At 40.4% G+C, this 17,180-nt stretch overlaps 2 long non-coding RNA genes across 2 annotated transcripts in view; one reads left to right on the plus strand and one right to left on the minus strand.

Annotated features, from left to right (window-relative positions):
• Nucleotides 1–17,180, plus strand: part of LOC109269416 (uncharacterized) — a 311,096-nt gene that overhangs the window by 212,621 nt on the left and 81,295 nt on the right. The window lies entirely within an intron of this gene.
• LOC128775291 (uncharacterized) overlaps nt 1–17,180 on the minus strand; it is a 46,817-nt gene that overhangs the window by 2,900 nt on the left and 26,737 nt on the right. Inside the window, exons 3-4 of the long non-coding RNA XR_008419916.1 lie at nt 12,965–13,072; nt 6,114–6,246 (exon numbers count right to left, since the gene is read on the minus strand). This is a non-coding gene — a long non-coding RNA (uncharacterized LOC128775291). The remainder of the gene's footprint in view (nt 1–6,113; nt 6,247–12,964; nt 13,073–17,180) is intronic.

The following is a 17,180-nucleotide window of genomic DNA, read 5'->3' on the forward strand; positions in this document are numbered from 1 at the left end:
CCCCATCATCACCACCAAATACAGTGGTGTTTGATTCACCATCTTATCCAGGACTGGCAAGGGAATGGGAGATAGAGGGAATGGGACTGTAGAGGTACAGTTTCAGAAGCTTCCACTTCACCTTCTCCACTATCATAGGTCTCATTTGGTTTGAATGAATTCAAGGTGGGTTTCCTTCAACAGCCAAATGTGTCAATTCCAATCATATATTTGGGGACCAGAGACTTGACCCCTGGATGGGTCTACAAACCTCCTGAGCCTTTGAGAGCCAGACTTAGGCAGGATTCTGTTTATTTCAGATCCTGACCCCTCAATGCCTCCACTGTACCATGATATTTCGAAACCCTATAAATCAATGTTAATTCAGACAGAATACCCTCAGAATATTTGGATAGTCCTCTTTCCACAGTGTGAATTTTCTCAAGTAAATATCTTAGGTCTCTTTTGAGGAAAATGGGGAAAACTAACACTGTATGTTTTTGCCGTGGCATTTCAAAGTCTTCCTCCTGTGGACTTGGCCACCTCTTTAGCTATTGGTTTCAGGGTCTACAAACTTGCTAAATTCGAGGATCTGGGCAAAAAGATAAAGACTTTCTATTGAGACAACCACCCTCCATCTGTTATTCATATGCCTTCTTTTTGTTGATGTATTAAGCAGCACCCTAATTGGCTATTCATCTATTTTGCCTTTAGAGACACAAGGTTCCATTAATCATCTCCACATCTCCCTCCAGGTCAAGCCCCCTTGGCTGCCCTTCAATTCTGCCTATTGCTATGATAATAGAAACCCCCTGGCTTCTGGCAATAAAGTGCTGTCACCTGCCCCTTGTTGCTTCAGAGTCTCATCATTGCCATTGCTATCAATGAACCAACTGATAGAAATAGAAGAGAGAGAGAGGGAGAGACACAGAGAGAGAGAGAGTTGATAGATGATAGATATAGATCTCTGTTCTCTTTCTGTAGAAAGGTAATGTGGCTATATTGATCCGTAACAGAAGTACAGATCTTGTAACTTTCCTACAGAAAAAGAGGAGAGCCTCACCATACAAGAGTCTCCAGTGTTTTGACATATTGAACTTTCATTACTTCAGCTAAACAATTTGAAGTGTGATAGAGCTGGACAAGTCCTAGTGGGCACTACGCAGAGATTGACATGCTAGGAAAACCCAGGCCTTCCTCATTTGCTATTCATTGAATAAACATTTGAGTGCCTACTAAACACAAGACCCCCATGCTAGGCTCTGGTATATAATGGGGAATGAAAGAGACTTCCAAAATGTTTCCAACATTATGAGAGAGAATCTGAAATTGTGCTAAATTCCCCAGTATTTCCATATGGATATATATCTGTATAGTAGAAACATAGAGAACTAGTTGGTATTTTAGACCAGAGGTCAGCAAAGCCTGATCTGTGTACTAATTCCAGCCACTACCTGTAGATAAAGTATTATTAGGACACAATCGCACTTATTCCTTCGAATATTATCTAAGGCTGTTTTCGTGCTGCAGTAGCAGAGCTGAGTAGTTGAGACAGATACCACATGGCCCACAAAGCCTAAAATGTTTATTCTCTGGCCCTTTACAGAACAATGTTTGCCAGCCCCCATTTTAGAGTCTCAAGTTTGATTATTTAAAACTCAAGATCATAACAACTGTTGTCGGTAGGCCTCCTTTGCTTGGGACACAAAAGTGGCAGATAACATTTTTTGTCCATAGCTTTCTCATCAAGAAGAGACATTTTTATAATTATGTCATGGATAAGGCCAACAGAAAATGTAATTTAAGAAGCTAAGTAAGCTCTGGCATTTCATAAAAGTCATATGAGAGAGAGATTGTTATCAGTCAAATATAGATGAAATATTTTGAAAGTTGCTGCGAGTGCTGCAAGGCAGAAAGACACAAGCATTAAATTGACTAGGAAAGAAACAGGGTAAAAGAGCTGTCCTGCTGTCTGCCTTTTCCTGAGTCTAACCTCCAGTTGTCTAATGGTCCTGTTTTCACTTTTTGTTAAAATGTTTATTTATTTTAGAGAGAGAGAGAGAGAGAGAGAGAGAACGCATGGGGGAGGGAGAGAGAGAGGGAGACAGAGAATCTGAAGCAGGCTGTGCACTGTCAGCACAAAGCCCCAATATGGGGCTTGAACCCAGGAACCGTGAGATCACGACCTGACTGAAGTAGGACGCTCAACTGCCTGAGCCACCCAGGCACCCCTAATGGTCCTGTTAAACTCCAAAGCTTTCTTCACAAGCAGCCGTGACTCTCCCACCCTTTTAGTGGCCTTGGTAATGTTAAGCTTTCAGGGTTTGCATGCAGTTCTAATGCACTTAGATTAAAACCATGCTGTAAGAAAAATATCTGTAATGACTTTTTAAAGGAAAATGTATTGGAAATAGGGGAAATCCACTACAAAACTTTAGGTGTAGTGATAAACAGAAAACAGTGATCTAAAGAGTTGCTTCTCTTCTTATATTGGTTGGACTTTGTAGGGTGTTCATGCACTTGGGAAGAGCACAGCTCTCCTTGGCCACCTGCTCCGTGTGTGCGAGTCAAGGACAATGGGGAAAGGCTGGCAACTTGGCCATCTGTGAGGCTCAGCACGTTTCTGCATTACCTCCACTGTTCACACGAGCAGCCGGAGGTGAACAGCAAACAGCAAGCTGGGACTGCATGACTGACTGAGGCACATGGACACCCGCAAGCAATCTCGTGGCATGTGCTCCATACTGATGTTCTTCATGCACTTCTTTAATATTTTCCACTAGGAAGCATAGTGGGTTGAATGGTGTCCCCCCCCAAAGATATGTCCAAGTTCTAACCCCTGGCACTTATGAACATGGCCTTGTTTGAAAATAGGGTTTTTGCAGATGTAATTGAATTAAGGATCTCAAAATGAGATCATTTTGGATTTAGGGTGTGCCCTAATGGATTTAGGGTGTGCCCTGAATCCAATGACACATAGGGAAGGAGAGAGAGATTTGAAACACAGAGACAGAGGAAAAGGCCATGAGCAGACTGACCAAGACAGAAACTGGAGGGCAGCAGGAAGCCAAGGAATAAATACCAAGTTCAGCCAGCGGCCACTTAAGAGAAAAGCATGGAATGGATTCTTCTTCAGAGCCTCCAGAAGGCTGCCAACACCTTCATTTCATACCTCTGGCCTTCAACACTATAAGATACTAATAAAAATAAATCATAAATTTCTGTCATTTTAAGCTACCAAGTTGTGATCATTTGTTATGGCAGCTCTACAAAACTACTAAATGAAGAAACTCATTTTAAAAAATCTTAGGCCTTTCTATGTTTAAAAGAAGGAGTTTATTTCATTATGTAAAATAACATTTCAACTTATTAAGAATTGTCTTTATTTCACTGGATTCTTTTTCTTGGTCACTTAAAAGTTATCATATTTACCAAGGATAGAGGTAACTTTTATACATAATAATAACAGTAATAATTATGATAATATAATAAAAGGCTGAATTATAATGGATAAATAATAGTATAATTATATAATAAAATTATGTAAATTAATTTTTTTTCAGAAGTTCATGTGAGAAAAACACTTCCTTTGTTCCTCTAGCTTGATATCCTCTCCTCTTCCCCTACCATTTTTCTTTAGAATCATACAATTTCTTTTAGGTGAATACTGAAGGATTTAAGATTTTGATGATAAAATAAATTATTTGATGCTGGTAAATAGCACCCTGTTATGCTTTATTCTGTTTCAGAATTTCAGCAGATTGCTAACTTTAGGCTGGTCTTAGGGTTGAGTGCTGTCTGCTTCTGAGCAATCATGTGCTTCAGACCAATCAAAATAACAAAGATTTCCTAGAGGGATGAGTAAGACTGCAAGGTCAAAGCCAGGCAGGCTGAGGGCTTGTGATTCAGATCCTGCTGGGTTCCCAGGCTCTCCTGCCCTTCTTTTCCCACAGTTACAGCTGTTTGAACACCACCTGCTGCCTTAGCATTGTCCTGAGGCCACCACAGTTACACATTCACCACATTCTTATAAAGTAGCATTAACTCCAGTGGTTGCCAAGCTTGACTTGCATTTGTAAAACTGCCAACTCGTGTCGGCACCCTAGATTTCTCAATCAGAATTGCCAAGGACCAGACCTAGCAATATGGATTTTTAGAATGTCTCCCAGGTGATTCTTCTAAGGCTCAGTAAGGATGGGCAAAGGTACTAGACCAGTAGTTCTCAAAGTATGATTCCTGAACCAGCAATATCACCATCATTTGGAAACTGGTTAGAAATGCAAATTCTTGTACTCCTTCCATGCAAGGCTTGCTGAATCAGATACTCTGGGAAAAGAGCCTAGTAACCTGTGTTTTAATAAGCCTTACAGGTGATTCTCGTGTGTGCTTGAGTGTGAGAACCATGGCCCACACTTACACTTACTTCCAAAGAATAGAGTATGGAACAGAAGAAAGAGTGATTTTAGAAGTTTGGTGGACACCAAGTTTTAAGATCATACTTGATATCTTAACCAAGTTAAGTCATACTGACGTCATGTGCCCCCTGACATGACCCAGTGAGAAGACACTTCATCTCTGTGGGTTTCTTTCTAAACACCCATAACCCAAATCTAATCATGAGAAAGCAAGAGACATGTGAAGACAAGATTGAGGGACATTCTTCAAAATCACAAGGTTTGAATAACAAGGAAAAACTGAAACCGTTGCAGATTGGAGGAAACTAAGGAGACAAGATGGCTCAATGCAATGAGATCCCGACTTGGATCCTAGAACAGAAAAAAAGACATCAGTGGAAGAACTGGAGAAGTCTGAACAGTCTACGGTTTAGTGGCCGTATCATAACAACTTTCATTTCTTAATTTTGACAAAGGTATACCATAATATAAGATGTTAATATTAGGGGGAGTTGGATGAATGGTATATAGGAACTCTCTGTACTATATCTGCAACTTCTCTGTAAATCTAAAATTATTCCAAAAAAATTTTAATGTAAAAATAAATTTTAAAAAACAAAAATAAAGTACTGGCCACATATCAACACACCTGAATCACCTGAAAGTTTGTTAGTAATGCAGATTATCAGAACCCACACCAAATCTGCTGAATCAGAACCTGCATTTTTTCAAGAGATCCTTAGGTGAATTGTTTAATGTCCAATAAAATTTGAAAATTTTACCACAAGCTTGATCTTTACAACAAGCCTGAGATTTAGCATCAGGTCAATCTTGTCCAGGCTTGAGACATACACCAGTTTTGATTAAGCAAAACTTATTCTTAAGACCCCAAGCTAAGTTGTCAACTAAATTCAGATAGCTCAGCTTCTGTGTCCCTCTTTAGGGCTCAGTCCTAACATAGTAACACCTTCAAAAAAGTAAGCACCCTATCTTGTGTTTGTGAGACATTTTCTTCCTTAAAAGACAGGAGTCTTGCCTTTGATCCCTAACTCTATGCCTGGGCCCCTGCCACCTTCCACAGACTTCTCTCTTGCTGAAAGTCAACTTGTCTGGCATTTTAAGTACTGCCTCCTACAAGCCTCCTGTGACATCTTTCCATGCACCTCCCATGGTGACTAGTGCTGGGATTTGTACCTGTTGTCACTATAAACTCAAATGCTGTACGCATTTGCCACATTCAACCATGCCTGGAAATATCTAGAGATAGAATGGCATGTGGAGAACTTGCTTTTCTAACAGCTCAACAAAAAGGACAGGACTTCCAGAGACCCTAATGTTAAAAAAAAAAAAAAAAAGAAAAAAGTTCAACAGGATCTGTGATCAGAGGTGATAGGTAGGAGACACTAGAGGCCTAGGAATAAAACTAGGATGGTAAACAATTTCCTCTGTGCCAGGCTTTTTACTTTTGTGTCATTGAAGTATCAGAAACAAGAATCTACCGATTGTATAAAGACAGTTTCTTGATGGGGTATTATTAACAAAATCCAGTTAGAATGGTGAAAATGGACAGTTCCCCAGACATGTTGACATTGATCTTCTTGTCTTGAGGAAAAAGATTAAAGTGAATTGCTAAAGGCTAAAAGTCAGGAGAAATTACTCCTTGAAAATGTGACTGGCCCAGTCTGCCATAAGGGAAACCAGAGCTTCTTGCTGTTTTGGAGGGAAACACAAGGCACTCACCTTGATGCATCGTGGCAAGTGTCATCCTCAGGAAACATCGTCTGAATTGGACCGTGGCACGTGGATTTTTTCAGGAAAGAGGTACGTCAGCACCCAAATCATTTGAGAGCAGCTGAGACAAGCCTGTAATGACCTGAAAGTTAGAACCAACCTGGTGAGTGGGGTGTGGGGAGAAGTTTATGGGATTCCATGCCTCCTCACTGAGCCGTAAAAGAGCTCTGGATGGGGCTAGATGCTCCCACAAGTCTACAGGTGGCAGGTAAGTCATGGATTACTAATATGCAATTCTCTGGGCATGCTGACTGTGCCCAAGTTGCAATAACCTGGAAATCTGCATTTGAGCCAACACACCGTACTCCACAAATGCACCCATTTCTAATGTTTTTGTGTGTCTTATTTCTTTTAATCTTCACTTTTGAAAAACTCTAATTTTGTTGCTGATGAAGTAAGAAGAGATTTTCCCACGTTGTGATCAGGACAGACAGGAGATTATGGTCTTTTACAACATCAGTGACTCAAGCAGTTGCACAACCAAGGGAGGGAGGGAGCAGGGTTACCTGAGAGCATTGACTCCTTGCTGCAGTGGAGAAAGCCAACTGCACCCCAAGGTGCACAGGGTTGACTTCAGTATCAACTGTAGGAAGAAAATCTACTCCAACAAAATAATCTACAGAATAATCTAATATCATCTCCAATTAAGGTATTCAACTTTAGGGTGCCTGGGTGGCTCAGTTGGGTAAACATCCGACTTTAGCTCAGGTCATGGTCTCACAGTTTGTGAGTTCAAGCCCCACATCAGGCTCTGTGCTGACAGCTCAGAACCTGGAGCCCACTTCAGATTCTGTCTTCCTCTCTCTCTCTGCCCCTCCCCTGCTCATGCCCTGTCTCTCTCTCTCTCTCTCTCTCTCTAAAAAATAAACATTAAAAATTTTTTTAAATAAAGATATTTTGACACTTTAGAGTCTAAAAATTACAATGAAATATTCAGTAATATAAAAATACATATTGTCATAGAAGGCAGAACGTTTACATCTTTGGCTTTGTGGTCATAAATATATGTTATGAAATTAATTAGCTCTAGGCGAGGCGTTATGTGAGTAATTTATTCTCCTCACATTAACATCAACTGTGAAATCTAAAGTGAGTGATGACATTCCAGGAACAATTACATGTGATAATTCTTTAGCAGGTTTGGGCAATGTAGAGTAGCTCTCATAAGGGAAAACATCATCTCACAGTATTTTAATGATGATGATGGCTCTCCTGAAAAAGGAACTTAAGGGAGAATATGGGAGTTTAGTGCCTGGGCCCTGGTTCAAGTCAAAGTGAAAATGAAAAGCAAATACTATTTTGAAATTAATTTAAGGGATTATTGGCAACAGATGAGAAATTATGTTTCAGGGCTGTCTGGAAACAAGCACCAACAATTTTGAAAAGCAATGAGATTTGCTCATTCATTTATTTATGGATGCATAAAATTACACTCTGATCAAAAATATTTAAAAACTGCGTTACAAAATGACTAGAATTAAATGCACTAAGTTAATAGTGAGTGTCTGAGATGATAGAACTATGGGCAAGTTCCTTTTTTCTTTCTTCCTACTTTTCAACAATTTCAACTTGTCTGGAATTGTTCTATAATTAAAAGAATAAACTCCGTTTAAAAAAATAAACCACAGGGGTGCCTGGGTGGCTCAGGTGGTTAAGGATCCAACTTTGGCTCAGGTTGTGATCTCACAGTTCATGAGTTTGAACCCCGAGTTGGGCTCTGTGCTGACAGCTCAGAGCCTGGAACCTGCTTTGGATTCTGTGTCTCCTCCCTCTCTGCTCCTGTCCTGCTTGTGTTCTCTCTCCTCTCTCTCTCTCTGTCTCTCTCTGTCTCTCTCTCTCCTCTCTCTCTCTCTCTCAAGAATAAATAAACATCAAAAAATTAAAAATAAATAAAAATGAAAATAAAAAATAAGCCACAGAAGGGCAAATACTATGTGATTCTACTCATATGAAGTATCTAAAGTGGTAAAAATCACGAAAACAAATAGGCAGTTGCAGAGGGCTGGGGGATGATGGAGAGTTTCCGTGTTGGGGGAGGTGGGTATAGAGTTGCAGATTTGCAAGATGACAACGTTCCGTGAGTACCCTGAACACGGCCAAACTGTACACTTAAGAATGGTTAAGATGATAAGCTTCGGTATGTGTAAATAACACCATACTCTGTGTAAAATAACAATAATAAAAAGATAACAGTTTAAAAACAAAATACTTTTCATCAACGACATGGGAGACCGACAAGAAATGGCATGGAAGTCAGAAATTAGTCTGATGCAGGCCATGCAAAATATAGGGTACACAGGAAGGGAAAACAGAGATGTGAGTTCAACTTAAGGAGCCAGTGTTTGTAGGATAGCCAGTGTGGGTTTTTTAATGTTTTATGAATTTATTCTTGAGGGGGAGAGATTAAGAGCATGTGTGAGCAGGGGAGGGGCAGAGAGAGAGGGAGAGAGAGAATCCCAAGCAGGCCCTTGAACTCACAAACTGTGAAATCATGACCTGAACAGAAATCAAGAGTCGGACACTTAACTGACTGAGCCACCAGGTACCCCCAAATGCACCCTTTGGCTGACGTGGAAGAGGCCACTCAAGATTAGAGTCCGAAGTAAAAGGAATAGGTGCAGAGATACATGAAAAACTAACATATAAACACAACCAGTGGGGTGAGAAAGGGGGAGTGTCTGAGTTTCCCAAGGCTGCCACAAACTTATTCCCTCAGAGTTCCGGAGGCAAGAGGTCTGAAATCAAGGTGTGGCGAGAACGTGCTCCCTCCACAGGCTCTAGCAGGGAATCCTTCCTTGCCTCTTTAAGTTTCTGGTGGCTCTAGGCTTTTCTAGAAGGAAAGGCCTAGCCTCTTCCTAGCTTTGTGGCCACATCATTCCTCTCTCTGCCTCCATCATCCCATGGCCTTTTCCCCTGCATGCACGTCTTTTCCTCTTCTCTTATAAGGAAATTTGTCATTGTATCTAGAGATCACCTGGATAATCTAGGATGATCTTGGCTCAAAATCTTTAACTACCTCTGCAAAATCCTTTTCCAATAATACCACATTTTCAGGACCCAGGGATTAGGATGTGGATGTATCTTTGGGCAGGTGGGGCGGGGGGACCATTCAACCCACTCTAGGGAAAAGGTCTGAAAATTGTAAGAACTGTGCCCATATAAGATCCATATAGTGAGAGATTCATATATGTGATCCATATAGGATCTCTATATGTGTCAGGCAATGAGAAGACCTACACTGGGAAAAAAAAAAACCCGCTTAAGTTTGTGTACCATACCTCTCCCCAAATTCATTTGGCACTCTCTTCTCCTAGTATGATGTGAAGATGAGTAAGATCCAATCCCAGCCCCCATGAAGTCCAGTGGGGGAAGAAAAGCATATAATCAAAATAATTGTAATGCGTTGTTTAAGTGCCACAATAGAAAAATGTTCAAAGTATTTTAGAAGCCCAGTGAGAGGTAAAAGTAATTTTCTGCAGGATCAAAGAAGATCTTACTAAGTGGAAACTGGCACCCACACATACAAAAGTGGTGGTGGTGGTGGTTATTCTGGGAAGGGATTTCATGAGCAATGGTTTACAGGCCAGGAAGTGTTTATGGATTATCAGGGAAGAGTGAAAAGTTGGGTAACCCCAGAGGGTAAGGTCTAGGGCAAAAACGAATAAGAAGTTATGTAGCAGCTGGGACTGTGGACAGAAAATCTTTATCTTTACCTTCGTGTCCCATTCTAATCAAGATCTGGAAAATTGAAGGTAGTCGCCGGTGTGGGGAAAGAAAGAAGACCGCTAGTTACCACAGAGCTTCTGGGAATCGGTTGGGGCTCTGTGAGTTGAGACTGATTCGCTGTGAGCACAGGCTTTCAAAAGATGTCTGAAAGAACAGTGTGGCCTAGATGGCAGGGGGCACTAGAAATAAGGCGCACCCTCAGAAGGAAGGCTGTTGCAGAAAATCCGAGAGGAGGTGGTGAAGAGCGGAAGGGTGCAAAAGCTTCCCAAGATTTCAAATCTAAACAGCTCTGAAAATCTCACATTTAGTAAATAAGTCTGGTGGAGCTCACCCGGTGGTAAGCCTGACCTGAATTAACATAAGGCTGTTTGTAACCCTTACATATCTTCCTTAGAGTCGATACGCACAGTTTGCTAAAGAAATACTGTATTTGATTATGGGGTGTTGTCCCCATAACATATGGCACAGGCCTTGTGTTACCTTTCCCAGACCTGATAAATGTCTAACACCAGATATTTTTTTTAGGGCCTAAGGGTTTCAGATAACTAATTTTACACCGATAATGAAACCAGTCTGAATTTGCATTTGAGGTGTTCAAAATGAAAAGTCCTGTGAAGAGCGAGTATACACGAATGAATACAGGCGTGTGGGGGAAAATATTACCCAGTGAACTCGAACCATTTCCACATAGTGTGAATTTTAAATTAAATGCCAGAAAAAGCCGGAAAAAAATTCTCCTCACAGAGGAGCGTTCTTAGTTAACTGTAACATGTTGGAACAAATTCCACAGTAAGGCCAAAATTTGAGATCTAATATATGTACTAGCACCGTGTACAGATTTTCTGATATATTTTTCGTCTAAGCAGACCTCTCTGAGAGAATGTCAACAGAGAAGCTCTATGTACTTTATTATCTGTGCTTTATGTTTCCGCCTAGCTATTCTTGAATGGAACCAGCCTGCTGACATGGGTAACCGCCTGTCTTCACACGTCCTCCTGGCATCTCTGAGTATTCTTTTGAAGGCAGGCCCTTGGAGTACAGCATTTTTCCTCTGGCCATTTTACTTGTTCAGACACACTTACAGGAGTTATTTGCAAAAACTCACTTGTTCCCTTCACATTTATTTTCTGAGTAATGTGAATGAGAAGGGAGAAAAAGAAATCAGAATTGCCATGCTTCGTATCCAGAGAGGACAATGGTGGAAGTTGAGAAATTGCCAAGAATTTAGAAATAGAAATCGTCCTTTGCCAGCTCACAAATATTCCCGACACCTGGCCCAGGTTTAATTTCATCAGGTGTGGAAGAACATGGTATCAGAGCACGTGTACGTGTGCACACATACCTCAGATGACTGAAGGAACCACTGAGGTGTTGTTCCTTCCATCCCGCTGGCATTTCTTCCCTCCCCCATTAGTCTTAGCACTACACAATGGTCTGTGAGGTCTCTGGGATTCAATGCAAATCAAACATGTAAGTAAGGTTTGGGACCAGATGAGTTCATTTGATCATATTCCAGTTTCTTAATTGCTATGCATTCATTTTAATGGGAGAGAATGCACATGAATTAAAACTCCTCTTCTTTTTCATTCTGCACGTACTGGCAGAAATATCCTGAATACATAATTGCAACATATCCTGTGATTAACATTAACCGTCTTATCTCTGCCCCAGAGTAGGGCAGTGCAATCCACAAAGCCAACAATTAAAATAAGACAGTGTCACCTTTTAGGCCTAGTTTAAACTACTCAGTAATGTATGCATCACTTAATTTTTTATATCTCGTTAGTTCACTCAATACATATCTCATATGCACTTTGTTATTGTGCTCACAGCATCCCTGCCAGTGTCAGAAATAGGGTGAGGACACAAACTTCTGAAGGGAAGGGAGTTAATATTTGATGAGCACCTACTATGTGCCAAATACCTTATTTTATCTAATTTATTCTCCCAAACTACCCCCATCAATACTATTATCCCAATTTTATAAACATGGGAAACAGAGTGAGAGAAGGGAAAGAACTTTCACAGAGCTCGTATAGTTCAAAAACGGTAAAAACAAGATTCATCCTATCAAATATTTACAGACCACTTGCCATGTGTCTGACACTGCTCTGAGATATACAGTGCTACAAAGCAGACAAAGGTCCTTCCCTCTCATCTCTTTCCACTGTAACTGTGGTCCTCAACCCTGGTGATTCCACTAGAATCACCTGGAGAGCTTCTGTAACATACTGGTGCCAATGTTCACTCCTGGTAAGTAAGTCAGAATCTCTGGAAATGAAGCCTGAGCTTAAGGATTTTTTTTTGAAAGCTCAACCAAGTGATTCTTTTTAAAAAAAAAAAAAAAAATTCCGACGTTTATTTGTTTTCGAGAGAGAGAGGCAGAGCGCTACCAGGGGAGGGACAGAGAGAGAAGGAGACACAGAACATGAAGCAGGCTTCAGGCTCCGAACTGTCAGCATAGAGCCGAGCTGCAGCACAGAGCCCGACATGGGGCTCGAACCCACGAACCGTGAGATCATGACCTGAGCCGAAGTCGGACACTCAACCAACTGAGCCACCCAGGCGCCCCTCAACCAAGTGATTCTAAAGTACATCCAGGATTGAGAACCTTTTCCATTTATTAGATTATGCTATATACAAGGTTACCACCCTCAAAAAACTTACCCTGTATAGAAGTTAGAGAAAAATTCATACAAATATAATATACTTGGAAAACAATTTTAAGATCACGCATAAGGAAATTTGAAATTGTGTGGTATATATTTAAATTACTGGGGAGTAGCCTGGATGGCTCAGTTGGTTAAGCATCCGACTTTTGGTTTTCGGCTCAGGTCATGATCTCGTGGTTTCATGAGATCGAGCCATTCACTGGGCTCTGTGCTAACAGCAATTTACTTTTGGAATTGGAATGGTGTCATGGGCTTAACTGTGTCCCCCCAAAATTCACTGAAACTCAAAATTCATTGTTGAAACTCTAACCGTTGTATCTCAAAATGTAACTATAGATGGAGGGGCGCCTTTAATAAGATAATGAAATTAAGATGAAGCCTTAGAGTGAACCCTGAGCCTACCTGACTGGTGTCCTTGTGAAAAGAGGAAACTTGGGCACACAAAGCAACACCAGGGGTGCACAAACATAGAGAAGCGATCACGTGAGCACACAGCAAGATGGCAGCCACCTAGAAACCAAAAGAAGGGAGGCGTCAGGAGAAACCAACCCTGCTGACAGGGTTGATCTTGGGCTTCTGGTCTCCAGAACTACGAGAAAATGAATTTCTGTTGTTTAAGCCACCCAGCCCATAGAGTTTTTTATGGCAGCCCTAGTAAACTGATACAGATGGGTTCATAGAAGTCTAGTATCACAGTAAAGAAAATATGGGGAAACCACTATACTTTTGCATACTTTTGACCAGAGTCATGCTTCTCAAACTTTGGTGTGTATCAGAATCATTTACAGAATTTGGTAAAATGCAGGTACCCACGTCCTATGCTACTTTCACAAGTTTGGCCCACGTGATTCTTTGCTTCTGGTGATTCTGATACACACTACAGTGTGAGAACCATTAGATCAGATAATGGAGGACATCACTGGCAGGTGAATAAGTGGTTGTTACTAGGGACAAATAGAGGCTAAAATGAGTGTGATACATACAGATGGGAGTGATGATATTAAGGAAATCTGCATAATTAGAACAGAAAGCCTGGTGGTTAATTTTATGTGTCAACATAGCTAGGACATGGTGCCCAGATAAATGGTCAAACATTATCCTGGATGTGTCTGAAGGTATTGTTTCACATGAGGTTGACATTTAAATTGGTAAACTTTGAGGAAAATAAATAATGTCAGTGGCCTCACCCAATTGGTTGAAGACCTGAGTAGAACAGTTGGATGTCTCCAAACAAAAAGGAATTCTGCTAGCAGGTGGCCTTTGAGATGACAGATGATAGATAGATAGATAGATAGATAGATAGATAGATAGATAGATAGATATAGATACATAGATGATAGATAGATAGATAGATAGATAGATAGATAGATAGATAGATATAGAAATATACACACATACATACATACACTTATACTCGCATCTTGTTGGTTCTGTTTTTCTGGAGAACCCTGACTAATACAAGAGTAAGGTGACAGACCTGAAGGGAAGGCCTTGATGAGCAAGCTAGAGTTTGGTCATTATCTGATTGTGACTATAGACATTTTCAGATAAACCAGGTGAGGTTTCAGAGCACAGGTTTTGCCTTTGGCACCTACCAAAAGAACAAACAACAGTATAGAGAATGGGTTAATCCATAGTCCTTTTCTCTTTGATGCCACAGAAAGGGGAGCAGCAATTCAGAAACATGAAACTTGTTAGAGCAATATTTAAAAGGCTGCCAAACTGATTCTTTGTGGTTGTGACAAGGAATCGCCAATATATTACAGGGATAAAGTGGAAGAAAGATGCAACAGGGTGATGATAAATGAGGCCGTGGGCTTTAAATTTTTGATGTAGGTAACAACCCCATGTTCTGGTGTCATCTGCTGAGATTTCTTGAATCTGTTCTCTTGTGATGTAGTAACCATGAAAAATATCCCAGAATAAAACAAATCAAGTTAGACTTCAAGGATTCAAATGAGAACCACTAGGAATTTTATATCCTACCGTTCTAACTTGGCTTTCAAAGACTTCTGCTGACGTGCATCTTGTGTCTCTATTGCTGTTGGAAGGATGGGATAAATGCTACATTATTTGTTTTTAAAATGCTGTTGAAATCATCTGTGCTTATCGTACCCTTGTTGTAGCTATGTAGTTTTCTCAGTTCTAGACCAGTCTAGACATTCTTTTTAATTTGTCTAAAATTGGTCCATCTCCAGTTTTATTACATCTGTACTGAGAGGCCACCACACTCTTTCATATATTCTTTCATTCTATTCAACATTTATTAAATAAATATGTATTGAGTACCTACCCTAAGCTCCACACAGTGATAGGTATTTCAAATATAGTGTTCAACAAGACAAAAGATATAATCTTATTATAATCTTTGGTAGCTTATAAAACTATATCTTAAAAGGCAAAAAATAAGGAGAAATGTTCCAAAGGATACTGACCCAAACATCTGATGGGATTGCATTGGCTTGCAAATGGGTTGGGGGTTTCCCTTGTGCATGCTCAATTTCTAGAAATTTCAGGGAGCAGAATTTTCATGAGTGGAGATTCCAATAGACATAAAATTCTTTTCCAGGAGACATGCAATGGGAAAGAATTTAAAGGTTTCCTCCTTCCTCACTCCCACCTTCTCCTCTCTCTCATTTAACAAGTATGTTTGGATCTATACTATGGACAAGGTTGGGCAAGGATATGGTGAGTGAAAACTGTCTTTGCCACCTTAGAGCTTACAATATAGTAGGGAGTAAGGCAGGAATAAAAAAAAGTCATACAGATGAATGCAAACTCTAACAATAAGTGCAATGAATGAAAGGCACATAGAAATGACAGGGGAGGGGCACCTGGGTGGCTTAGTCGGGTTGAGCATCCAACTCTTAATTTCAGCTCAGGTCATGATCTTGTGGTTCATGAGATCGGGCTCTGCATCGCACTCTGTGCTGACAGTTCAGACAGAGCCTGCTTGGGATTCTCTCTCTCTCTCTCTCTCTCTCTCTCTCTCTCTCTGCCCTCCCCTACTCATTCTCTCTCTCAAAATAAATAAATAAACACTTGAAAGAAAGAAAGAAAGGAAGAAAGAAAGAGAGAAAGAAAGAAAGAAAGAAAGAGAGAAAGAAAGAGAAAGAGAAAGAAAGAAAGAGAAGGAAAGAAAGAAAGAAAGAAAGAAAGAAGAAAGAGAGAAATGGCAGGGGACCTTACTTAGCTAGAGAATGAGAGAAGGCTCTATTCTTATTTATGGAAAACCATCAAGTTCTATTCATGCAGTTGCTCAAGAGTAGTCTTCACTTAGTCTCAGTCAGTGTTGGAAATGATTCCTTTCTCTAAAATGCTGTATTAAATACCCCCAAACAGGTGCTTTTTTTATTTTTGTGACCACACAACTCTATTACCAGATTGTGAGGATGGAAATCTTCCCCTTGAGTAGGTAAATAGTGCCTGAGTTGATAGTGGATCCCCCATTAAGCAAAAATAGAGACAACCAAGATGTTCTCGGCTATAATAACATTAAATATCTCCCTTCTGGGTGCAGAATCCAAGTTGTCGCTGTCTATCCATTCCACATGTTTATCTTATGGACTACAACAATGGTTCTCATTGGAATCATCTAGGCACCTCAAATACTGCTGCCTGAGTACCATCCCCCAGAGATTCATATTGGTCCAATATAACTGGGTTTTACAAAGCTCTCCAATTGATTCTATCATGAATCTATGATTAAGAACCACCGGGCAACTATGATCTCTGTCTGCAAATGACTGTTATTATAAAAATAGCCTACATTTTCTGATGTCTGAAATGGTCTTGCCTGTATTCTCAAAGTTTTGCACTCTCCATGTATTTGACTCATAGAAGAGAGTTCCAGCATTCCCAGAATTCAAGAAGCCTTCTAAGTCAATCAAATGTTAGTGGTCACGGTTGCTTAAAACCGTTCAGAGACTAAAAACTTGTTTTAGGAAAGTAGGAAAGGTCTTGAGGCAGAGAACATTTGGGGTACACTGTGAAATACTGTGTTTGGGTCTGGAAATTATCTAAAGACTAGGCCTTGTGATAGCAAGTCTATTGGGGATGTATATTGAAGCTTATTTTGCTCAGACACTCAAAGCAAAATAAAAATTTGCAACTATGATGACTATAAATTTCTGGCTAAAATGCCAGGAAATTACCAGAGGAGAGATGGTGAGGGGGTGATGAGTTAAGTAGGTGATGGGGATTAAGGAGTGCCCTTGTGATGAGCCCCGGGTGTTGTATGGAAGTATTGAAACACTGTATTGTTCACTTAAAACTAATATTACACTGTATGTCAACGAAAATTGAAATAAAGACTTAAAATTAAATAAAACAAAAGGTGTCAAGAACTCAAATGAGCAGTTCAAATTCTATAATCCATGGGAATTGATCTGAGAGAGACAGGAATGCAATATGATCAGGAAAGCTTCCTGAAGATGCAGATCAGATAGGCCTTCACTGGTAAACAGGGTTTTGTCTGGTAGAGAGGAGAGGAGGCAGGGAGTGTGGGAAATATTACATAAAGAGGTAAGAGCATGGAATAATGGTGTGAAGTTGGAAATAAGCATCAGTTTCAAGAAACAGTGAGACAACTGGCCAGCTGAAGTGTAGGTGTGATGTT

Source organism: Panthera pardus, unplaced genomic scaffold, assembly GCF_024362965.1.
Source record: "Panthera pardus isolate Hobbes unplaced genomic scaffold, ASM2436296v1 HiC_scaffold_7, whole genome shotgun sequence".
Lineage (NCBI taxonomy): Eukaryota > Metazoa > Chordata > Mammalia > Carnivora > Felidae > Panthera > Panthera pardus.